Source organism: Salvelinus alpinus, chromosome 1 (assembly GCF_045679555.1).
Source record: "Salvelinus alpinus chromosome 1, SLU_Salpinus.1, whole genome shotgun sequence".
In the NCBI taxonomy this organism is placed as follows: domain Eukaryota; kingdom Metazoa; phylum Chordata; class Actinopteri; order Salmoniformes; family Salmonidae; genus Salvelinus; species Salvelinus alpinus.
The window spans coordinates 22,389,733-22,416,791 of NC_092086.1; the positions used below are offsets into that span (position 1 = coordinate 22,389,733).

At 41.9% G+C, this 27,059-nt stretch overlaps 1 long non-coding RNA gene across 1 annotated transcript; it reads right to left on the reverse strand.

Moving 5' to 3' along the window:
- Nucleotides 1–13,951: 13,951 nt before the first annotated feature.
- On the reverse strand, nucleotides 13,952–17,540 carry LOC139571358 (uncharacterized). Its single transcript, XR_011674283.1, has 2 exons — nucleotides 17,342–17,540; nucleotides 13,952–15,160 (listed from the first exon to the last, which is right to left on the reverse strand). It is a non-coding gene; the product is annotated as an uncharacterized lncRNA (long non-coding RNA).
- Between the last annotated feature and the right edge of the window lie 9,519 nt (nucleotides 17,541–27,059).

Sequence of the window (27,059 nt, forward strand, 5' to 3'; positions counted from 1 at the left end):
TCTCCGTTTCCATACCTTATGTATCCTCATGGCATTATCTAAATATGTGACTTGAGTAAAGGTTGGATGTAGGCCTAGGCTACTCCTAAATAACAAGTCACTAATTACAAACATGTACTATCTGATGTCTACAACCTTTTAAAATAGCGCCTGCTCTTGTCGTGTGATTTCCTATAAGCATTTATCCACAACCGATGGCCTACTTTGCTGTACTTTTTCCCAAGTTCAAATATCTCTCAGTGTGCTTCCACAGCCCTGTGTTGTTACTGTATAGTGAGTGCAATGTGGACCTTGTGTGTCTGGGAGCCATTTCAGTAGCTAACAGGAAACCCAAGACATCACAGCACACAAGGAAATACCAGTACACAGAGAGAAAGAGAGAGAGAGATATTTATGTTTATTTATTTTCCCTTTTGTACTATTTGTACTATTTGCAGATCATTATAAAACTGTACATAGCCATAATATGACATTTGAAATGTGTCAATTCCTTTGAAAATTGTGAGTGTAATGTTTACTGTTCATTTTTTATTGATTATTTCACATTTGTTTACTATCTATAGCACTTGCTTTGGCAATGTAAACATATGTTTCCCATGCCCATAAAGCCCTTTGAATTTAATTTAATTAAGAAATAAAGATAGAGAGAGAGACAGAGAGAGAGAGAGAATAGAGGCGTAGGGGGAGGAGGGATGACATCATCCCATTAAACGTAATAGATTCAATCTGGTGGCAATTCCCCTAACGTAAGCTACCCAAACCCCTGCTTCTTTCCCTGCTCCCTGGCTTCCTGCTAAATGAAACATAATGCTATAGGCAGATATATTCAGGCATTTAGCATCCCCCTACTCCCATGCACAAAAATGTCCAGTTCCTTTGTTGGAAAAACTTATTCACCACTGGCTGCTTGTAACAACAGCTCGGGACGTTGAGGGGACTTGGAGAATTGGGGTTTGTGGCCTCCAGTGTTTTGTGTTGTTTCTCTCTCTCTCTCTCTCTCTCTCTCTCTCTCTCTCTCTCTCTCTCTCTCTCTCTCTCTCTCTCTCTCTCTCTCTCTCTCTCTCTCTCTCTCTCTCTCTCTCTCTCTCTCTCTCTCTCTCTCTCTCTCTCTCTCTCTCTCTCTCTCTCTCTCTCTCTCTCTCTCTCTCTCTCTCTCTCTCTCTCTCTCTCTGACATCATCTTTGGCGTCCGTCCGCTGTTCCTCTGGGTTCTATATTTCCACTCTTTTGCGCATTGAACATTTTTGCTTGGTTGCTTTTCCACAGCTCTGTGCTGCCTGCCGGCTACCCCATGCCCTTATAAAAAAGAGAAAGAGAGAAAGGACAGCTCCCAGCCTCCTAAATTAACTGTCTTCCAGTCAGTTGCCACTACACACTTGCTTCACAGCCTAGTCCCATATATGTTTGTACTGCCTTGCCATTGCCAACTCCTACAGTACACACAGATCTGGGATCATGCTAAAGGCCTCACCCATGAGATCGAGAATATATGTGGTACTTCAGTAGTTCACTATGAAGCAACAGTTAACATAGAATTTCAGCTTTAGCCACAAATAAATCATCTCTGGTCATGGTCATTAGCACAGGAAAACTATATCAGTGGAAAGATTTCATCTCATATTTTGACCATTGTGATTCATAGTTCATACACCCTGTTTTTGATTTGTTTAAATTAAATGGTGCTTATCTTTTCCATTCATTTCAGATAGTGGTATAAACACTTTATTTTAAGGTAAATATATCATTAATTTGACATACACTGTGGAAGTTTAGTTGTTAATCGTTTATCTTTAAATTATAATGACTACTGTGTATTAGCACCAGGGTTGGGTAGTAACGGATTACATGTAACAGGGATTACTTAATCAGATATAAAAAATGAAGTAACTGTAATCAACCTGGATTACTTTTGAAAAATGTGTAATCAGATTACAATTACAGTCTTAAAAACAGATGATGACATATTGGATTATGTGTGCTATAAGTGTTTGCCTTAAAAACACTGAAATAGCAGATTTTTGGAACATCTTGGAAAGTTTGGAAGTCACCTTTTAGTGGGAATGGAAGCTTTTCCCTTCTGTTCTAATCTATTGGAAACTGACTGCTCTCCTTGGTTGCTTTTCACAGAAACGTTTGGTAACCAAAAACGTCAATCCCAACCTACTAAGAACTGAATCATATCACATTTCATTAAGATCTTTGTTTCAAAAGGACATTTCTCATGAGACAACACAGCTCCACCCTGTTCACATCCCATTAAGCACTGGGATGTCATAACCAGCTTTCTCTTATTGCGTTACATCTGCCTATTGACGTCTTTATCATCCTGTTATGGTAAGGGTGGGTTAGACGTTCAAATGACAATTTCCTCTTTTACTGGCCACAAGCTGCTTGGTGGCTGGGTGTAATAGGCCTTTACTTTCACAATCAAAGAATGAGGATTGTGACAGCTTTCCCTGGAGGTGGACAGTGAACCTGACCTTTAGGCAGTGACGACCTTGCATCAAGAAGATGCAGCTGAGTCAGAACGTGCCAAGGATGTTAGGGGGTTGGGGTTGGAGCCCATTTTGCCAGGTGAATTGTCTTAAGTCGGCGCAGCCTGCCCCGGGACGTCTCCCTGCTGGCTTGGGAAAAACCTTGGATCTCTCCACCGTTCCCTCTGAGTACCAGGACTTACGGGAGGTTTTCAACTCTGCATGCCTCGGGGGCGACTTTATTCCCTGTCGGGTCCGGCAACGAAAGTGATGGAAGGGTGTTTTGAGGACTCTCTCACTGCAGGGATTATGCGTCCATCTTCCTCCCCCGCCGGCGCTGGGTTCTTCTTTGTGGAGAAGAAGGACAAGACCCTGCGTCCGTGTATCGACTACTGGGGTCTCAATGACATTACGTTTAAAAACCGTTACCCGCTACCACTCATCTCCTCAGCTTTAGAGCCTCTCATCTTCTCCAAGTTGGACCTTCGGAACACCTACAATCTGGTTCGGATACGGGAAGGAGATGAGTGGAAGACTGCCTTTAACACGGCTAGCGGGCACTACGTGTACCTGGTGATGCCGTTCGGTTTGACCAACGCTCCCGTTCCAGGCTCTGGTCAATGATGTGCTCCGAGACATGTTGAACCGATTTGTATTTATCTAGCTCAACAACATCCTCATTTATTCCCGGCATCTCCTGGAGAACCAGCTTTTCGAGAAAGGTGGAGAAATGTGAGTTCCATCGCTCCACCTTCTCCTTCCTAGGATATGTCATCGCTGCAGGGAATATTCAGATGGACCCTGACAAGGTGAGAGCGGTGGTGGATTGGCCTCAACCCACATCCAGAGTCCAGCTGTAATGTTTCCTGGGGTTTGACAATTGAATCCGTTGTTTCGTCCGGGGTTATAGAACCCTTGCTTCCCCCTCTCTTCACTCACCTCTCACAAGGTTCCGTTCATATGGTCTCCAGCAGCTGACCGGGTGTTCTCAGACCTCAAGCAGCGATTCACTACAGCCCCTATCTATATCCATCTGGACCCGTCCCGTCAGTTCGTGGTGGAAGTAGACGCATCAGACGTCAGAGTGGGGGCTGTCCTGTCCCTGTGTTCTGCCCAGGACCAGAAGCTGCATCCCTGCGCCTTCCTTTCCCATCGTCTTAACCCCGCTGAGAGGAACTACAATGTGATAAATCGCGAAATACTTGCTGTCAAGATGGCGTTGGAGGAGTGGAGGCACTGGTTAGAAGGGGCGGAACAGCTATTCTTGGTGTGGATGGACCATACAAACCTGGAATATCTCTGCAACGCCAAGAGTCTCAACTCCAGGCAGGCGAGATGGGCCCTGTTATTCACTCGTTTTCATTTCACTATCTCCTTCCGCCTGGGGTCCAAGAATGTGAAGCCTGACGCACTCTCTCATCGGTACAGCCTCGCTACTACACCATCGGACCCTGAAACCATCCTCCCTACTTCCTGTCTAGCGGCTGCTATCACCTGGGGAATCAAGAGTTTGGTCCGCAAGGCACAGTGTCCCCAGCCGGACCCCGCGGAGCCCGGCGAACCGGATGTGTGTCCCGGCCTCTGCCGATGTTCATCCCAGATGTTTGTCCAATGCTGTCGCAGTACCTGGAAGAGAGCCCGGGCCGCTCTTCTCAAGACCACCTCCAGGTATCGACGACAGGCGGAACACCACCGGACCCCTGCTCCCCGCTATCGTCTTGAGCAGAGGGTATGGCTGTCCACTCGGAATCTCTCCTTCCGGGTGGAGTCCCATAAACTTTCCCCCCTGTTTTATTGGACCTTTCCCCATCTCTAAGGTCCTTAGCCCCTCTGCTGTTCGTCTTCTGTTGCCCCGCACTCTCCGTATACATCCCACTTTCCATGTATCTGGAATTAAACCTCTGTCTCACAGCCCTTTGTCTCCTGTTTCCAGGCCCACCCCTCTCCCCCCCGTCTCATTGACGGACATCCGGCATACACGGTGAGGCTCTCCTGAGTGTTCGACCTCAGGGCAGGGGATTCCAGTACCTGGTTGACTGGGAGCGTTATGGCCCGGAGGAGAGTTGCTGGGTCCCCGCTAGGAACTTCCTGGACCCAGCCCTCATCGCTGAGTTCTGCCGCCGGCACCCCGTTCAACCAGGTATGTGTGTTGGTGGGACGCCAGGTGGAGCCCCTAGGGGGGGGGGGGGGTACTAACACACCCTGACCTGTTTCACATGTCTTGTGCTTGTCTCCACCCCCCTCCAGGTGTCTCCCATTTGTTCCCGTTATCTCCTGTGTATTTATACCTGCGCTTTCTGTTTGTCTGTTGCCAGTTCGTCTTGTCCCGTCAGGTCCTACCAGCATGTTCCTGTGTTTCCTGTGCTCTAGTTTTTCTTAGACTTCCCAGTTCTGACCTTTCTGCCTGTCCTGACACTGATCCTGCCTGCTGTCCTGTACCTGCCTGACTCTGATTTGGATTACGCCCCTTCGCCTGCCTTGACTTAACTTTTGCCTGCCCTTTGAACTATAATAAACTCCGAGACTTGTTCTATGTGCCTCCTGTGACGGCATCTGGGTCTTAGCCTGAGCCCTGATATGGGCGGAGTTATATAGAACACGGTTTAGTCTACACCAGCTTAAAGTGACGAGGCAGATGCTGGCTACCCAAAGAAGAAATCCAAAAGTAATCATTATGTTACACATTTAGAGTAATCCAATGGATTACGTTACCAATGACTTTTATTGTCATATAATCTGCGATCAGTAACTGATTACATTTAAACAAGTAATCTGTCCAGCCCTGATTAGTACTTGCTGAAAGTGTACTGTGGTCTCTATATGTATTTGGACAGTGAAGCCAAAAATGTTTGTTTGTACATGAACAGCCTATGATTCTGTGAGGGAGAGTTTGCTGATGTAGATTTAGTTGTGTTAGTTATATGTGTTTGTACAGTGGGTGCGAATAGCCAGTTAAGATTATTGACACACATTATTGTAAACTTCTCTCTCACTTCCTGGGAACATTAATGTGACAAGATATGATTCCCAATAAGTCAGTTATGGTCATTTGTGTCCTGAAAGAGATCATTCTAATTTAGAAAAAAACGATGGAAGTTTATTTGCAAATTTTTTACAACGCAATTCTACCCGAATTCCGCTATAGCCCTTGGCCAGTATTCATTCAACATCTCAGAGTAGGAATGCTGATCTAGGATCAGATTCCCCAGTCACTGTAATCTATTTCGCTACCATCTAAAAAGACAAAACTGATACTAGATCAGCACTTCCTCTCTGAGATGCTTTATGAATATGGGCCTTGATCCTATAGTCTAGACACATACTGTGATACAGTGCGTGTGTAGGAGTGGGGAATTTGTTTTTGCTGAATATTCCAGCAATATTTCCACACCTCTTCTGGGAAAGAATTCCAGGAATTAGCTTTAAAATTGGTATCTGTGGTTTGAGGAGGTCAAATGTATGTCATCAACAAACAAACAAAACAAACCATCCAGCTCCCATTAATGCTAATTTCTAAATTAGCAATGAGTTTTCTGCAATTTACTAATAGGACGGCATTGGTGAAGAAGCTTGACTGAGTTGAAAAGGGCCAAGTGCAATTTATAGGGACATAAGACCTCAAAAGTAGTCTAATGTAAAGACGAGTCCACATCCCATGCCATCGGTTGTATACAGATATGTGCCTACCCCAAATAAATGGAAAAGATAAACACAGAAAAACTGGGAATTAAATGGTGCTTATCTTTTCCATTCATTTCAGATAGTGGTATAAACACTTTATTTTAAGGTAAGTATATCATTAATATGACATAAACGATGAACAACTAAACTTCCATAGTGTATCTTTAAATGATAATGACTACTGTGTATTAGCACCAGGGTTGGGTAGTAACGGATTACATGTAACAGGGATTATGTAATCAGATATAAAAAATGAAGTAACTGTAATCAACCTAGATTACTTTTGAAAAATGTGTAATCAGATTACAATTACAGTCTTAAAAACAGATGATACCATATTGGATTATGTGGGCTATAAGTGTTTGCCTTAAACACACTGAAATAGCAGATTTTTGGAACATCTTGGAAAGTTTGGAAGTCACCTTTCAGTGGGAATGGAAGCTTTTCCCTTCTGTTCTAATCTATTGGAAACTGACTGCTCTCCTTGGTTGCTTTTCACAGAAACGTTTTGTAACCAAAAACGTCAATCCCCACCTACTAAGAACTGAATCATATCACATTTCATTAAGATCTTTGTTTCAAAAGGACATTTCTCATGAGACAACACAGCTCCACCCTGTTCACATCCCATTAAGCACTGGGATGTCATAACCAGCTTTCTCTTATTGCGTTACATCTGCCTATTGACGTCTTTATCATCCTGTTATGGTAAGGGTGGGTTAGACGTTCAAATGACCATTTCCTCTTTTACTGGCCACAAGCTGCTTGGTGGCTGGGTGTAATAGGCCTTTACTTTCACAATCAAAGAATGAGGATTGTGACAGCTTTCCCTGGAGGTGGACAGTGAACCTGACCTTTAGGCAGTGACGACCTTGCATCAAGAAGATGCAGCTGAGTCAGAACGTGTCCAAGGATGTTGGGGGGTTTGGTGGGAGAGGTAACTGAGGACTGGTCTACAGCAGCATACAAGGAAGAGGCAGATGCTAGCTAACCAAAGAAGAAATCCTGATTAGCACTTTTTGCAAATATAAAGGGCTCTCCATATGTATTTGGACAGTGATGCTAAACATTTTTTATTTTAATAACCTTTGATTCAGTGAGGGAGAGTTTGCTTGCCACGGCCGTCGTAAGGAGGAGACCAAGGCGCAGCGTGATAAGCATACATTCTGCTTTATTAAAGAATGAACACTGAACAAAACAACAAACCGTGACGCTAATATGGCAAGTGCATACAGGCAACTAAACATAGAATAAGAACCCACAAAACCCAAGGGAAAATGGCAACCTAAATATGATCCCCAATCAGAGACAACAATAAACAGCTTTCTCTGATTGGGAACCAATTCAGGCCACCATAGACCTACATATGCCTAGACTTACAAACACCCCTAGACATACAAAAACCCTAGACAATACAAAACAAGCATACCCACCCTCGTCACACCCTGACCTAACCAAAATAATAAAGAAAACATAGATAACCAAGGTCAGGGCGTGACATTGCTCTTGTAGATTTTATTGTGTTAGCTCTATGTGTTTGTACAGTGGGTGAGAATAGTCTGTTAAAATTATTGGCACACATTATTGTAAACTTTTCTCTAATTTCCTGGGAACATTAATGTGACAACATTGATATGACAAGATATGATTCCCAGTAAGTCAGTTATGGTGTCCTGAAAGTGGTCATTGTGATTCAAAGATACACTCTGGAAGTTTAGTTTCTAATTGTTTACAACTCAAATCAATATGGACTTGAATTGAGTTGTAAACAAATTGTTATGTAAAATTGTAACTTGAATATTGGTTTCATGGTGTATACTTCTCTGGTACATTAGACCTATCACATCAGAAGACCACCTTTAAGGTCTTAAACATCTGACAAACTTAGATTTTGGAGTGTTATGTCCCTTTAATTAATTGAACACAACTGTATTGCTCTGCAGACAGTGCAGGTATCCCTTCTTCTTTGACCTCAATGAGACAAGCTGTTAAAACAGACCTGCTGCAGGTTCCACTGACTTCAACAGGCCATTGTTCACCACTGTGGATCCGTCTGCATTATAAAATATACAGACAGAAGGTTTTCATTTGCACAATGAGGTGGGATTTGTCAAAGTGCAACGTAAGCAAGCAGCCCCCTTCTGAACGTATGTAGCACACTGCAAATACCCACTGAGGCTGGGGGGAATGGTCCAACCTCGCTAGCCCAAATTATACACTTGCAGGGACAGAAATACTCCCTCTCAAAGGAATTGCCCAGTGAGACCAAAAAAGAGGGTCTCATTGTGGCGAACTAGTGGGCGTCATGTCAGTGACCCACATCCTCTGCTCACCCCCCACCACATACACACACGCGTGCACATACACACCGACACACACATACACACACGCGCGCACATACACACACAGACACATGCACATGACACACACACACCGACACACACACCGACACACACACCGACACACACACACACACACACACACACACACACACACACACACACACACACACACACACACACACACACACACACACACACACACACACACACACACACACACACACACACACACACATGCACACAACACATACACACCGACAGGTGTGCACACATACACGCACAGACAAGTGTGCGCACACACACATGGCTCAATGGTGACCTGACCTGACCACTACCCTGCCCCTTCACCCCCCCCCCCCCCCCAGGCCTCTTACTCCTCCAACTCTTTCCATTCCTGCTGTCTTTCATTTAATCCCAGTTCCTCCTCTTTCATTTGATCCCACTGGACAATTCCCATGGTCTTCCATTAATCAGCAGATCTATTAATATCTTAGTATTGAAGACACCCTGAAACACTGAATGATCTGTGTTGGATGTCTCCTCCTTTGGGGCGATGATGAGGCTTAACTGAACAGCTGTGGTAAGGTATGAATATCCCTTTAAATGTCTTGAAAATGTCCTCTTGTGGCCTGGACATAATGTCTGATTGCATATGATTCACGTCAGGGACTCTGGTCAAGTGGACCACAGTGGACCACTCTGCCTACTGCGTGTAGGCTGCGTGTTCACACAATGAATCACAATGATTCACATGAATTTCAACAGTGCGTCTACAGTAAACAGAGACTGTGGAACAGAAGAGAGTTGTTTTGGAATTGTCGTAGGTGTGTGAGGTAACATTCATAGCTACTTACTCATGGTGGAACTTTTTCTAAATTGAAGTTTACTGTGAGATTTTATAATAGCACACTCATTTCCTCCGGCAGACCCCGGATATGACACAGACACGTCCGGGAAAGTGTTCCTGGGAGAAAAATGACTTTTCATACAGTAGAATACAGGGGGCAGAGTTAGTTCTTCACAGGTTATCTCCTAACTCTTCTTTTTGTATACGATCCACGCCCTGACAATTCCACCCCTCAAATGTCTGTATGGGTCATTTATGATTGTACGTGTGTGTAGGCATTGTAAGTGTACGAGATCATGACCAGTATTATGCAATACTGTGAGAGTGAGGTGGAATTATGTCATCAGTGATACTAACACAGAATTTCAAACCTGTCTGGCCTTTTCAACCAGACGCCACTGGGCTGTGACACAGCAATGCATTTCCCTCCTCCAGAGACAAAATACATGGGATTACTCCTATCAAAACAGTCTTACAACGCCTCTTCTTCAAAGAGTCGGCATGTTTCAACAGAGATGCACTGCACAGTATATGACAGATGTTTGTAAACATGAGCTGTAATAATAATTCTTACCAGCTCACGCACTCCACGGACTTCCCCAGACTAAACCATCATGTCTACTTTCTGGATTATGGATTAGGAGAATTTAGATGTGTGATATTCATTATTACACACAGGATCTCTTACAGGAATAGTTTAGTAAGATTACCTTTTTTATATGATTTGATATGGGCATGACATTTAAAACATTGCCTTTTTCAGCAGGACACGTTTTGGAACTTTTAGTTAGAAATATGCTATGTAGAACAAACATGCCTCTCCGACATGTAGAACAAGGAATAGAGTAGGCTCTATTCATGGAATTTCTTTGTGCAGCATTCAACAACGTTTGGCAACTGAACACGACCCGTTCCTCCACCTGTCACGCCCTGACCTTAGTTATCTATGTTTTCTGTATTATTTTGGTCAGGTCAGGGTGTGAGGAGGCTGGGTATGCTTGTTTTGTCTTGTCTAGGGTTTTTGTAGATCTAAGGGTTTTGTAAGTCTATGTAATTGTAGGTCTATGGTGGCCTGAATTGGTTCCCAATCAGAGGCATCTGTTTATCGTTGTCTCTGATTGGGAATCCTATTTAGGTTGCCATTTTCCCTTTTGGTTTTGTGGGTTCTTGTCTATGTGTAGTTGCCTGTTAGCAATCTTTGTATAGTGGCACGGTTTGTTTTTGTTAGTTTTGTTCAGTATTCATTCTTAAAATAGAGAATGTATGCATGCTGCGCCTTGGTCTCCTCCCTACGACGGCCGTGACACCACCAGACAATCCCACCCCTCAGGTTTCTATGTGACTCACTCTCGATAACGCGGGTGTAATGTAAGATGTAATTACGTGTCAGTGATGTAAGAGGTGAACCCCCTTCCCAGGACTGTCGGGGCTTGCATGTTGCCAAGTAACGTCATTGAACACTTCTGACTGATAGATATACAGAGAGATACTAACTAGTGTACGGTAACTGATATAAATACAGAGAGATACTAACTAGTGTACGGTGACATATAAATACAGAGATATACCAAATAGAAGACAGTGACTGATATAAATACAGAGATATACCAAATAGAAGACAGTGACTGATAGAAATACAGAGATATACTAACTATAGGACAGTGACTGATATACAGTTGAAGTCGGAAGTTTACATACACCTTAGCCAAATACATTTAAACTCAGTTTTTCACAATTCCTGACATTTAATCCTAGTAAACATTCCCTGTCTTAGGTCAGTTAGGATCACCACTTTAATTTAAGAATGTGAAATGTCAGAATAATAGTAGAGAGAATGATTTATTTCAGCTTTTATTTCATTCATCACATTCCCAGTGGGTCATAAGTTTACATACACTCAATAAGTATTTGGTAGCATTGCCTTTAAATTGTTTAACTTGGGTCAAACGTTCCGGGTAACCTTCCACAAGCTTCCCACAATAAGTTGGGTGACTTTTGGCCCATTCCTCATGACAGAGCTGGTGTAACTGAGTCAGGTTTGTAGGCCTCTTTGCTCGCACACGCTTTTTCAGTTCTGCCCACAAATTTTCTATAGGATTGAGGCAAGGGCTTTGTGATGGCCACTCCAATACCTTGACTCTGTTGTCCTTAAGCCATTTTGCCACAACTTTGGAAGTGTGCTTGGGGTCATTGTCCATTTGGAAGACCCATTTGCGACCAAGCTTTAACTTCCTGACTGATGTCTTAAGATTCAATATATGACTGATAGAAATAGAGAGAGATACTAACTAGAAGACAGTGACTGATAGAAATAGAGAGAGATACTAACCAGAGGACAGTGACTGATAGAAATAGAGAGAGATACTAACTAGAAGACAGTGACTGATAGAAATAGAGAGAGATACTAACTAGAGGACAGTGACTGATAGAAATAGAGAGAGATACTAACTAGAGGACAGTGACTGATAGAAATAGAGAGAGATACTAACTAGAAGAAAAGTGACTGATAGAAATAGAGAGAGATACTAACTAGAGGACAGTGACTGATAGAAATAGAGAGAGATAGTAACTAGAAGACAGTGACTGATAGAAATAGAGAGAGATACTAACTAGAGGACAGTGACTGATAGAAATAGAGAGAGATACTAACTAGAAGACAGTGACTGATAGAAATAGAGAGAGATACTAACTAGAGAAAAGTGACTGATAGAAATAGAGAGAGATACTAACTAGAGGACAGTGACTGATAGAAATAGAGAGAGATAGTAACTAGAAGACAGTGACTGATAGAAATAGAGAGAGATACTAACTAGAGGACAGTGACTGATAGAAATAGAGATACTAACTAGAAGACAGTGACTGATAGAAATAGAGAGAGATACTAACTAGAGGACAGTGACTGATAGAAATAGAGAGAGATACTAACTAGAGGACAGTGACTGATAGAAATAGAGATACTAACTAGAGGACAGTGACTGATAGAAATACAGAGATACTAACTAGAGGACAGTGACTGATAGAAATAGAGAGAGATACTAACTAGAGGACAGTGACTGATCGAAATAGAGAGAGATACTAACTAGAGGACAGTGACTGATAGAAATAGAGATACTAACTAGAGGACAGTGACTGATAGAAATAGAGATACTAACTAGAGGACAGTGACTGATAGAAATAGAGAGAGATACTAACTAGAGGACAGTGACTGATCGAAATAGAGAGAGATACTAACTAGAGGACAGTGACTGATAGAAATAGAGATACTAACTAGAGGACAGTGACTGATAGAAATAGAGATACTTACTAGAGGACAGTGACTGATAGAAATAGAGAGAGATACTAACTAGAAGACAGTGACTGATAGAAATAGAGATACTAACTAGAGGACAGTGACTGATAGAAATAGAGATACTAACTAGAGGACAGTGACTGATAGAAATAGAGAGAGATACTAACTAGAAGACAGTGACTGATAGAAATAGAGAGAGATACTAACTAGAGGACAGTGACTGATAGAAATAGAGAGAGATACTTACTAGACAAGTGGTTAGAGCGTTGGGCCAGTAACCAAAAGGTTGCCCGAGCTGACAAGGGAAAAACCTGTCGTTCTGCCCCTGAACAAGGCAGTTAACCCACTGTTCCTAGGCCGTCATTGTAAATAAGAATTTATTCTTAACTGACTTGCTTAGTTAAATAAAGGTTAAATAAAAAAATTCCATGATGACAAAGAGTTTGAAACCAGGTTTATGTGGCCTTATTTAAGTCAGAATCCTCTAGAAGGGTATTGACCTTAAGATGACCCCGTTTTCAAACTGCCAACCTCTGAATACAAGTTAAAGTGTTTTCATCAATGTCTACAAAAACAACAACTTTTTCCCCATTATAACAATACTGTTATAGCAGAGCTGTTCTCTCTCTCTGTCTGTCTCTCTCCACAGACATGCTGTGAAGTGGTCAAGCCTCCACCCTTATTCATTGGTTCTGTAATAAACAGAGATACTATTGAACTTTGTTCCCACGACAGTTAAAAATACATCAGAGTGGCTCTGTGATGCTGAGCTAACCAACCCTGCTGGAGCACTGAACAGCATCTACGGCTGACGTCATATTGACAGATGTTTGCTTGACCTGCAGCAATCACAGTCAGTCTGGACTGATCACAGCTGCTGGAGTGGACAAGGTTACAATAATAGAAATATAATTACCAGAATGGATAAAGCCCCTCAAACCACGGAAATTTGACAGGTCTGTTCTAGTGGTTATAATTCTATGGTTCTAATCTTTTAGAGTATCCAGGCATCCAGTACTGTGCTAATTCTGTGCTCCCAGAACCTGAAGGTCTCATATAGGGTCAGAGAGTAGTTTGGTCAAAGAGGAACTCATTATTTTTAACCCAATTCCTCTTTCAGCCTCCATAAGGAGTATTTACAACTGAATATGATTGAAGGAATGACCCCATCTAGTGGAGGAATAATAGACATGGTTCATGTGGGCTTTTAGCGGAGGGTAAGTACTATACAGAGAAGCACAGTAGACCTAGATAGACATGGTTCATGTGGGCTTTTAGAGGAGGGTAAGTACTATACAGAGGAGCACAGTAGACCTAGATAGACATGGTTCATGTGGGCTTTTAGAGGAGGGTAAGTACTATACAGAGAAGCACAGTAGACCTAGATAGACATGGTTCATGTGGGCTTTTAGAGGAGGGTAAGTACTATACAGAGAAGCACAGTAGACCTAGATAGACATGGTTCATGTGGGCTTTTAGAGGAGGGTAAGTACTATACAGATAAGCACAGTAGACCTAGATAGACATGGTTCATGTGGGCTTTTAGAGGAGGGTAAGTACTATACAGAGAAGCACAGTAGACCTAGATAGACATGGTTCATGTGGGCTTTTAGAGGAGGGTAAGTACTATACAGAGAAGCACAGTAGACCTAGATAGACATGGTTCATGTGGGCTTTTAGAGGAGGGTAAGTACTATACAGAGAAGCACAGTATACCTAGATAGACATGGTTCATGTGGGCTTTTAGAGGAGGGTAAGTACTATACAGATAAGCACAGTAGACCTAGATAGACATGGTTCATGTGGGCTTTTAGAGGAGGGTAAGTACTATACAGAGAAGCACAGTAGACGTAGATATACATGGTTCATGTGGGCTTTTAGAGGAGGGTAAGTACTATACAGAGAAGCACAGTAGACCTAGATAGACATGGTTCATGTGGGCTTTTAGAGGAGGGTAAGTACTATACAGAGAAGCACAGTAGACCTAGATAGACATGGTTCATGTGGGCTTTTAGAGGAGGGTAAGTACTATACAGAGAAGCACAGTAGACCTAGATAGACATGGTTCATGTGGGCTTTTAGAGGAGGGTAAATACTATACAGAGAAGCACCAGCCGTGATCAAGGAAAAAGCATAATCCACATCACTGTATGTTGAAACGCCTTTTTTCAAGTGCAAGCATACATTTTATAGTTGATATTGTTATGTTCATAATTCTAAAGTAAGAATAGTTAAAGGAGAGGCCACCTCAGATCTTCTCCACCAACGCTCTCCTTTTCCCTCTGATGTTTTGGGAATGAGACAGGTAAAATTTTGAGAAGGTGACGGGAAAGAGGAGACAAGCAATCACAGATAATACTTTAGAGATCCACCCACAGTGAAGCGTAGTAGCGTACGTCTCTCACAAACGACCCCTGCATCCTCCTTGTGGCAACAGTCGGTCAACCCCCAGCCTTTGAAAGGACAGCTGGACAGGGACTTCTCGGTTCCTTTGCAGTCCATATCATCCAACCAGATTGAACCCGATCCTTGGATACACAAAACAGAGGAAAAACAAGGAGCAAACGGAATCATGTGCAGAAATCACTAAGGACTTAACATAATCACACAGTCGGGAAGAGGGCATGACAGCACCTTTTCCTCCACAGGAGGCTGAAAAGATTTGGCATGGGCCCTCAGATCCTCAAACAGTTTTACAGCTGCTCCATCGAGAGCATCTTGACTGGCTGCATCACTGCTTGGTAGGGAAAATGCACCGTCCCTCGACTGCAAAGCGCTACAGAGGGTGTTGAGGACAGCCCAGTACATCACTGGGGACGAGCTCCCTGCTATCCAGGACCTCTCTATCAGGCGTGTCAGAGGAAGGCCCGGAAAATGCCAAAGACTCCAGCCACCCAAGCCATAGACAGTTCACTCTTCTACCATCCAGCAAACGGTACCGGAGCACCGCCTCTCGGATCAACAGGCTCCGAGACAGCTTCTACCCCCAACCCATAAGACTGCTAAATAGCCATACGATTGCTAAATAATATAGTTAATTAAATGGTTCCCTGGATTATCTGCACGGACCCTATCTTGCACTGACTCTACTCACAAGACTATACATTATATACACACTATATACACACACTCATTCACATACAATGACATACACATACACTTTATTAACACTCATCATATGCTCCTGCAACTCTGTTCTTTGTTTTACTCTTATTATTATCTTTCCTGATGCCTAGTCACTTAACCCTGTCTTTATGTATGTACATAAATACCTTATTATTATCTTTCCTGATGCCCAGTCACTTAACCCTGTCTTTATGTACATATCTGCCTCAAATACCTTATTATTATCTATCCTGATGCCTAGTCACTTTACCCTGTCTTTATGTATGTACATAAATACCTTATTATTATCTATCCTGATGCCTAGTCACTTTACCCTGTCTTTATGTATGTACATAAATACCTTATTATTATCTATCCTGATGCCTAGTCACTTTACCCTGTCTTTATGTATGTACATAAATACCTTATTATTATCTATCCTGATGCCTAGTCACTTAACCCTGTCTTTATGTATGTACATAAATACCTTATTATTATCTATCCTGATGCCTAGTCACTTAACCCTGTCTTTATGTATGTACATAAATACCTTATTATGATCTATCCTGATGCCTAGTCACTTAACCCTGTCTTTATGTATGTACATAAATACCTTATTATTATCTATCCTGATGCCTAGTTACTTTCCCTGCCTTCATGTACATATCTACCTCAAATACCTTATTATTATCTATCCTGATGCCTAGTCACTTTACCCTGCCTTCATTTACATATCTACCTCAAATACCTCGTACCCCTGCACATTGATCTGGTACTGGTACTCCCTGTATATAGCTCCACCCTACATGGTTGGGGAGGGCTCGTAAGCAAGCATGTCATAGTAAAGTCTACACCTGTTGTATTCGACTCATGTGACAAATCACATTTGATTTGAAATATGCAAAAAAATACTAATTGACTCTTTCTGCTGGTGCTGCCTGCCATTCCCACAAATCACTACCTATTTGAACTTGCTCCCTCCAAGTATCCCACATTTCTTGTGATCATATTGCTAACATCTATCCAATCCTCTCATATCTAGTCCCTAGGGCAGGGGTATTCAACTCTTACCCTATGAGGTCCAGAGCCTGCTGGTTTCTGTTCTACCTGATAATTAATTACACCACCTGGTGTTCCAGGTCTAAATCAGTCCCTGAACAACGAATAAAAGCAGTAGAACTGGCTTTGAGGTCCAGAGTTGAGTTTGACGGCCCTAGGGGGTAGAGGGTTGATTTGGGATCCAGAGTTAGTGGCTTACTTATTGTTTCCACTGCCTTCTGGTGGCAAACGCATGTAAGGACACACCAGGGTCATATTCATTAGATGCACGCCGTAGTAAAACGTTTCAAAATGTTGTGCAACAGAAAATGAAAAGGAAGATATTTTATTATGCAAGTTCAGATGATACCTCAACATTTCACAGAATTTTTGTCAGTTTTCTTCCATTTTGTAACTAGTGAATATGACCCAGGTGGTCCCTCCCTGTTTCAGTCAATTTTCTTCCATTTTGTGACTAGTGAATATGACCCAGGTGGTCCCTCCCTGTTTCAGTACATTTTCTTCCATTTGATGCCTAATGAACATGACCATTGTACGATTCTTACCCTCTCCATATGTCCATCCAGTTACAGCAGATCAGTGGAGGCTGCTGAGGGGACGACAGCTCATAACAATCACCCGTCTTCAACCCAATTGAGATGCTTTGGGATGAGTTCGACCGCAGAGTGAAGGAAACACAGCCAACAAGTGCTCAGCATATGTGGGAACTCCTTCAAGACTCTTGGAAAAGCATTCCTCATAAAGCTGGTTGAGAGAATGCCAAGAGTGTGCAAAGCTGTCATCAAGGCAAAGGTTGTCTATCTTGAAGAATCTCAAATTTAAAATAGATTTTGATTTGTTTAACACTTTTTTGGTTACTGCATGTTTCCGTATGTGTTATGTCATAGTTGTGATGTCTTCACTATTATTCTACAATGTAGAAAATAGTAAAAATAAAGAAAAACCCTTGAGTAGATGTGTCCAAACTGTTGACTAGTAGTGTAGATAGAGGAATTTCTACCTGTGCCATTACAGCACCTTTGACAGCATGGGCAGCGCCATTGAGGCGATCTCCATTTTAAAGTCTACACAAAAATCACCATGCCTTAGCAATGTATCCAATAAAAATCAAACGAGTTTTGTGAAATACCTGCCTTAAGTAAGTCAACTGTGTCATACAGTCTACAATGCTATTTCCACTCCATACATTGTATTGATAAGGAATCCTAGCACATTTTGTTGATATCCTGTACTTAAAGTAAATGTAAAGTAAATGCACAACAGACAATCAAGTATATCTAATCGCGCCGGGGGAACGGTCGCATTTTCTGCGTGAGAGAGGGACTCGAGACCGTAGGTGGAATGCGGCCTACCATGTGTCCATAGCTAAACTGCTACAGGAAATCCTAGGCCTCGATTATGCCCCCACCCTTGACCGTGTGCACAGAAGTATACAGTCTGCACCAAAGAATGGGGAGCTGCCCAGACCCATAGTAGATAAACTCCACTACCTTCAGGAGAAGGAGGATGTCTTCCGTAAGGCAGCGCGAGCTGCTCCCATCACCCACAACGGCCAGAATATTCACATTTACCCGGACTACACGGGTGCAGTCATTAACAAGAGGTCAGCCTTCAACGAGTTGAGGGGGCTCCTACCCCGTCTGGACACCAAGTTCGGCATTTTTTACCCAGCTGTACTGAAGATCACTACTCCCTCCGGCGAGCAGAAGACATTCTTAGACCCAACCAAGGCCAAAGAATACATTGTCGCGCACCTACATCCAACGTTGGACATGCGACATAATACTAACTAGCCATTGTGGGCTCATACTGTGACCCTGCACTAGCCGTGCTAACGCGGCCAAAGACCAACAAGTGAATTCATATCTTGATTTGAAACGAGCCTCCACCCTGCTGCCAGAAAAATGACAATTATTCATCCAGTAACTTAAAGTTATGAACAATGATGGTATGTATAGGGTGACATGTTCTCACAATGACAATATAGTTTGAATAGTATTTTATTTACAGTACATGCCACAATGAGCTTTTATCAACTAACTGCGGCTGTACAGCCACGTAATAATTAGCCTAGTCGCTACCTAAAGCTAGCCACTGAGCTCTCATGCCTTAATAGGATACCCTACTAACATACTGTGAGCATGTTTAATACATACAAGTGTATACTCCCAAATTACCATGTGTATTATTCTTTACTATTTGACTGGTTGGTCCGCCCTGGTGCTTGGTGGCGGATGGCACGGGTTTGCAGGTTGTATAGCCGAGCGAACAGTGCAGCTCTGCAGGACAGGTATTAATTCCCAAGCTTGTGCCAGTCAATTTTCGGTGTTCTGGCTTGTTAGGATGTTCAACAGAGGGTTATATTTATACAAATGTTGAATTTTACTGGGTTTGTTTTCCTATTTAATTAAATGTGTTTTGAGTATGTGTGTGTGTGTGTGTGTGTGTGTGTGTGTGTGTGTGTGTATGTACAGTTGAAGTCAGAAGTTTACATACACCTTAGCCAAATACATTTAAACCCAGTTTTTCACAATTCCTGACATTTAATCCAAGTAAAAATTCCCTGTCTTAGGTCAGTTAGGATCACCACTTCATTTTAAGAATATGAAATGTCAGAATAATAGTAGAGGTAATGATTATTTCAGCTTTTATTTCTTTCATCACATTCCCAGTGAGTCAGAAGTTTACATACAGTCAATTAGAATTTGGTAGCTTTGCCTTTAAATTGTTTAACTTGGGTCAAACGTTTCGGGTAGCCTTCATCAAGCTTCCCACAATAAGTTGGGTGAATTTTGGCCCATTCCTCCATGACAGAGCAGGTATAACTGAGTCAGGTTTGTAGGTCTTCTTGCTCGCACATGCTTTTTCATTTCTGCCCACAAATTTTCTATAGGATTGAGGTCAGGGCTTTGTGATGGCCACTCCAATACCTTGACTTTGTTGTCCTTAAGCCATTTTGCCACAACTTTGGAAGTATGCTTGTGGTCATTGTCCATTTGGAAGAACCAAGCTTTAACTTCCTGACTGGTGTCTTGATGTTGCTTCAATATATCCACATCATTTTCCTCCTCATGATGCCATCTATTTTTGGAAGTGCACCAGTCCCTCCTGCAGCAAAGCACCCCCACAACATGATGCTGCCACCCCCGTGCTTCCCGGTTGGGATGGTGTTCTTCGCCTTGCAAGCCTCCCTCTTTTTCCTCCAAACATAACAATGGTCATTATGGCCAAACAGTTCTATTTTGGTTTCATCAGACCAGAGGACATTTCTCCAAAAAGTACGATCTTTGTCCCCATGTGCAGTTGCAAACCGTAGTCTGGCTTATTTTATGGCAGTTTTGGAGCAGTGGCATCTTCCTTGCTGAGCGGTCTTTCAGGTTATGTCGACATAGGACTCGTTTTACTGTGGATATAGATACCTTGTACCTGTTTCCTCCAGCATTTTTCACAAGGTCCTTTGCTGTTCTTCTGGGATTGATTTGCACTTTTCGCACCAAAGTACGTTCATCTCTAGGAGACAGAACGTGTCTTATTCCTGAGCGGTTTGACGGTCATGGTGTTTATACTTGCGTACTATTGTTTGTACAGATGAACGTGGTACCTTCAGGCGTTTGGAAATTGCTCCGAAAGATGAACCAGACTTGTGGAGGTCTACAATTTTTTTCTTCTGAGGTCTTGGCTGATTTCTTTTGATTTTCCCATGATGTCAAGCAGAGGCACTGAGTTTGAAAGTAGGCCTTGAAACACATCCACAGGTACACCTCCAATTGACTCAAATTATGTCAATTAGCCCATCAGAAGCTTCTAAAGCATGACATCATTTTCTGGAATTTTTCAAGCAGTTTAAAGGCAACTTAGTGTATGTAAACTTCTGACCCACTGGAATTGTGATATAGTTAATTATAAGTGAAATAATCTGTCTGTAAATAATTGTTGGAAAAATTACTTGTGTCATGCACAAAGTAGATGTCCTAACTGACTTGCCAAAACTATAGTTTGTTAACAATACATTTGTGGAGTGGTTGAAAAACGAGTTTTAATGACTCCAACCTAAGTGTAAACTTTCAACTTCAACTGTATCTAAGGGGCCAAATGATTTAATACACAGCGTATGACAACAAACAGTGCACCAAACGCTTATCGGAGCTATCTCAACTCATTCTAGATGTGGACAACAGATATGCCTGTTCTCCGACTCCTTAACTCTACAAAGAGAGACTGCTACACCAATCGGATTTGACAATCTTTCCACCAAACAAACGGAGCAGCTTCTGTTTAAGTCGAGGCAAAAATTCTATGGAGACGGAGAGAAAGCTGCCAAGTTGTTATCTCACCAGCTTTGACAATGCACTGCTAACCACCATACCTGACATCTGTGCTGCAGCTGATTTAACTTCTACCAATCCCAAAGAAATCAACAATCAATTTCAAGCAATTCTATTCTGCTCTTTACTCATCAGAGACTCTTCCTGACACATCTAGTATGCATGCATTTCTAGACACTCTGGACATCCCCTGTCTCAATTCAGGTGAACTCATATGCTCCAGGACACTTTACCCTATGTCAATCCATTGAAGGTCTGACCTTTATGAAAATAGAATGTTTTTTGAAGGAATCTAGAAAAGCAGAATCTCATGTCATCCTATTATAACAAATGTTGTGTTTTACTGGTGGTTTTTGAGTAAATCTATTTTGATACCCTGAGTCTTTTATTTGGGATGTTTGGGAATCATACAAAATCAACATAGACATTAACCTCAAAGAAGATTGGCATTTGTCTACATTAGGTAACTATCACATCAACTTTTAGATCAGGATTTAGAGTTAGTCATTGTTTTTATCATGTCAAAGTTTGACGAGATTAGGCTTGACCTAATCCTTGATATACAGTGCCTTCAGAAAGTATTCACACCCCTTGAATTGTTCCACATTTAGTTGTGTTACAAAGTGGGATTAAAATGGATTTAGTTGTCATTTTTTGTCAATTATCTACACAAAATACTCTGTAATGTCAAAGTGGGGAAAAAGGAAGATTTTGATTAGATACAGTGGGGAGAACAAGTATTTGATACACTGCCGATTTTGCAGGTTTTCCTACTTACAAAGCATGTAGAGGTCTGTAATTTTTATCATAGGTACACTTCAACTATGAGAGACGGAATCTAAAACAAAAATCCAGAAAATCACATTGTATGATTTTTAAGTAATTAATTTGCATTTTATTGCATGACATAAGTATTTGATACATCAGAAAAGCAGAACTTAATATTTGGTACAGAAACCTTTGTTTGCAATTACAGAGATCATACGTTTCCTGTAGTTCTTGACTAGGTTTGCACACACTGCAGCAGGGATTTTGGCCCACTCCTCCCTACAGATCTTCTCCAGATCCTTCAGGTTTCGGGGCTGTCGCTGGGCAATACGGACGTTCAGCTCCCTCCAAAGATTTTCTATTGGGTTCAGGTCTGGAGACTGGCTAGGCCACTCCAGGACCTTGAGATGCTTCTTACGGAGCCACTCCTTAGTTGCCATGGCTGTGTGCTTCGTGTCGTTGTCATGCTGGAAGACCCAGCCACGACCCATCTTCAATGCTCTTACTGAGGGAAGGAGGTTGTTGGCCAAGATCTCGCGATACATGGCCAAATCCATCCTCCCCTCAATACGGTGCAGTCGTCCTGTCCCCTTTGCAGAAAAGCATCCCCAAAGAATGATGTTTCCACCTCCATGCTTCACGGTTGGGATGGTGTTCTTGGGGTTGTACTCATACTTCTTCTTCCTCCAAACACGGTGAGTGGAGTTAGACCAAAAAGCTCTATTTTTGTCTCATCAGACCACATGACCTTCTCCCATTCCTCCTCTGGATCATCCAGATGGTCATTGGCAAACTTCAGACAGGCCTGGACATGCACTGGCTTAAGCAGGGGGACCTTGCGTGCGCTGCAGGATTTTAATCCATGACGGCGTAGTGTGTTACTAATGGTTTTCTTTGAGACTGTGGTCCCAGCTCTCTTCAGGTCATTGACCAGGTCCTGCCGTGTAGTTCTGGGCTGATCCCTCACCTTCCTCATGATCATTGATGCCCCACGAGGTGAAATCTTGCATGGAGCCCCAGACCGAGGGTGATTGACCGTCATCTTGAACTTCTTCCATTTTCTAATAATTGCGCCAACAGTTGTTTCCTTCTCACCAAGCTGCTTGCCTATTGTCCTGTAGCCCATCCCAGCCTTGTGCAGGTCTACAATTTTATCCCTGATGTCCTTACACAGCTCTCTGGTCTTGGCCATTGTGGAGAGGTTGGAATCTGTTTGATTGAGTGTGTGGACAGGTGTCTTTTATACAGGTAACGAGTTCAAACAGGTGCAGTTAATACAGGTAATGAGTGGAGAACAGGAGGGCTTCTTAAAGAAAAACTAACAAGTCTGTGAGAGCCGGAATTCTTACTGGTTGGTAGGTGATCAAATACTTATGTCATGCAATAAAATGCAAATTAATTATTTAAAAATCATACAATGTGATTTTCTGGATTTTTGTTTTAGATTCCGTCTCTCACAGTTGAAGTGTACCTATGATAAAAATTACAGACCTCTACATGCTTTGTAAGTAGGAAAACCTGCAAAATCGGCAGTGTATCAAATACTTGTTCTCCCCACTGTAAGTATTCAAACCCTGAGTCAATCAATACATGTTAGAATCACCTTTGGTAGCGATTACAGCAGTGAGTCTTTCTGGTAAGTCAATAAGAGCTTTGCAAACCTGGATTGTACAATAGGTGCCCATTATTCCTTAAAACATTCTTCAAGGTCTGTCAAGTTAGTTGTTGATAATTGCTAGACAGCCATTTTCAAGTCTTGCCAGAGATTTTCAAGCCGATTTAAGTCAAAACTGTAAGTAGGCCACTCACGAACATTTAATGGTGTCTTAATAAGCAACTTCATTGTATATTTGGCCTAATGTTTTAAGTTATTGTCCTCCTGAAAGGTGAATTTGTCTGCCAGTGTCTGTTAGAAAGCAGACTGGACCAAGTTTTCCACTAGGATTTTGCCTGTGCTTTTCAGTTTATTTTTATCCTAAAAAAACTCCCTCGTCCTTGCCGATGACAAGCATGCCCATAACATGATGCAGTCACCACCATGCTTGAAAATATGAAGTGGTACTCAGTGCTGTGTTGGTAACTACAATGTTGTTGATCCATACTCAGTTTTGTACTATCTCCTATTAAAGCCATTAACTTAGGGCTTGGCATCCCGCTAGCGGGACAACTTCCCGTGAAACTGGAGGGTGCGCAATTCAAATAAATAATCATAAAAATTATGGATATTAAACATTTAGGTACATACAAGTGTCTTATATCTGTTGAAAGCCTAAATTCTTGTTAATCTAACTGCACTGTCCGAATTACAGTAGCCCTTACAGCAAAAGCATACCATGCGATTGTTTGAAGACAGCACCCCACATGAAAATATTTTTCCACCGGCACAGGTTTCATAAATTCACAAATAGCGATTAAATATTCACTTATTTAAAAAAAATCTTCCTCTGATTTGAAATCCAAAGGGTCCCAGCTATAACATGTAGTGTCGTTTTGTTATAAATATAAATCCTTCTTTATATCCCAAAAAGTCAGTTGGCCCCATCGATTTGAGTAATCCACTTGTTCAACATGTAGAGAAAGGAATCCAAAAATCTACCGTTAAACTTTGTTAAAACAAGTCAAAATATGTTTCTATTGACTCCTCAGATACCCTAAAATGTAATCAAACTATAATATTTCTTACGGAAGGAAGTATGTTCAATAGGAAACCGATATTAGCAGGTGCGTCTTGTCTTCATCGCTCGCCCAAACACGAATTTCCACGAGTGTGTCCTTCTACTAAAACTAATATTTCTTATTTGTTTTGGAAGTTACAAGCCTGAAACGTTGAACATAGACTGCTGACACCCTGTGGAAGCCATATGAATTGCATCCTGGGAGCTAGAATTCATTATGCCCCTATACTTTCCATTGTAAGAGCATGGGCTCTCAAAAAACAAAATTCTGGTTGGTATTTCTTTGGATTTTCACCTACCATATCTATTATGTTATAGTATCCGACATTATTTGAACATTTCCACAAACTTCAAAGTGTTTTCTTTCCAATGGTACTGTCACGCCCTGGCCTTAGTATTCTTTGTTTTCTTAATTATTTTGGTTAGGTCAGGGTGTGACATGGGGAATGTATGTGGTTTTTGTAGTGTCTAGGGTGGTTGTAAGGTTTAGGGGGTTTATTAGAGTAGTTGGGTTTATGTTTAGTATAGTAGTCTAGCTGTGTCTATGGTTGAGTGTAGGTATCTAGGAAAGTCTATGGTTGCCTGAATTGGGTCTCAATTAGAGACAGCTGGTTATTGTTGTCTCTGATTGGGAGCCATATTTAAGGCAACCATAGGCTTTAGCTGTTTGTGGGGAATTGTCTATGTTGAATGTTTGTAGCGTGCGTGCGTGCGTGCGTGCGTGCGTGCGTGCGTGCGTGCGTGCGTGCGTGCGTGCGTGCGTGCGTGCGTGCGTGCGTGCGTGCGTGCGTGCGTGCGTGCGTGCGTGCACTACGTTTATAGCTTCATGGTCGTTTGTTGTTTTTGTATAGTTTGTAATAGTGTTTCGTTTCATGTTCATCTTCGTAGTAAAAATAAAAGAAGATGGCTTATTTTCCACATGCTGCGTTTTGGTCCGTCTCTCCTCCACACGATCGTGACAGGTACCAATTATATGCATATCCTGGCTTCAGGGCCTGAGCAACAGGCAGTTTACTTTGGGCACGTCAGTCAGGCTGAAATTGAGAAAAAAGGACCCTAGCCCTATATATAATATATATATATATATATAATATATATATTATTTTAAACTCTGTAAATGTTTTAAAGTCGCCATTGGCCTCATGGTGAAATCCCTGAGCGATTTCCTTCCTTTCCGGCAACTGAGGATATCTGTATCTTTGTAGTGACTTGGTGTATTGATACACCATACAAAGTGTAATTAATAACTTCACCATGCTCAAAGGGATATTCAATGTCTGCTTTTTAAAAAATCCATCTACCAATAGGTGCCCTTCTTTGCGAGGCATTGGCAAATCTCCCTGGTCTTTGTCGTTGAATCTGTGCTTGAAATTCACTGCTCGACTGTGGGACTGGGTAATTGTATATGTGGGGTATAGAGATGGAGTAGTCATTCAAAAATCATTTTAACACCATTATTGCATGCAGAGTTAGCCCATGCAACTAATTATTGTTATTTAGGCTTGCCATAACAAAGGGGTTGCAAACTTTTCATTTTTTATTAATTTGGTAAACATTTCTAAAAACAGAATTGGTATTGTGTGTAGATCAGAGACAAAACACATCTAAATTGTATCTGTAACACAACAAAATGTGGAAAAAGTCAAGGGGTGTGAATACTTTCTGAAGGCACTGTATCTTGGTACAGTCAGTCTTTTTTCTATGGGGGTTGGGAAATTGCAGTGCCAGCTCCAGGCATAAGTGACATAAGCGGTTGCTTAGACCCCCCCAAAAAACTTAGTCGGGGTCTCAACTTACAAGGTCCAGGTTGAAAATTTGGTTGTGCATCAGCAGTTTTTCTTAGTCACTGACAGTCACTCAATTAGCCATGTCCGCTAACAATTTGTAGATTTTTAAGTTAGTTTATCCAGTTATCTAAACTTGTAGTAATCATGGCCGAATACCGACCAGGCACACAGGGCACACGCCCAGAGGACCTGACTTCCAGGGGGCCCCAATTGATTTTGTTAGTCACTCTCAGATATCATTTTAACATGGCACAATCTGTAGAATTGCTGGAAATGTGTTATAAAATTGCAACATTTTCTCTCTGCCCCATGGCAAAATGTGTAGAACTGAATAAAACTTGCTTTAAAGCTGCAATATGTAATTTTTGGGGCGAACCAATAAAATTAGCATAGAAATGTGTTCTAGATCTGACATTCTCATTGAATGCAAGTTTAAGAGGCAGTAGATCTGCAATATGTAACTTTTTGGGCGACCTGACAAAATTCACATAGAAATGTTTTACAGATATGTCATTCTCAATGAACGGAAGTTTAAGAGGAGGTAGATCTGTTCTATGTGCGTTATTTCCATGCTTTAGTTTTTGCGGCTTTTACTTTCGGTTTTGTACACCAGCTGAAAATACAATATTTTTGCTTATGGAAAAAAATTCACAGCGGTTTAGATGGTAAAATGATTTTCTACACAATACTCGCTTATTTTGTCACATG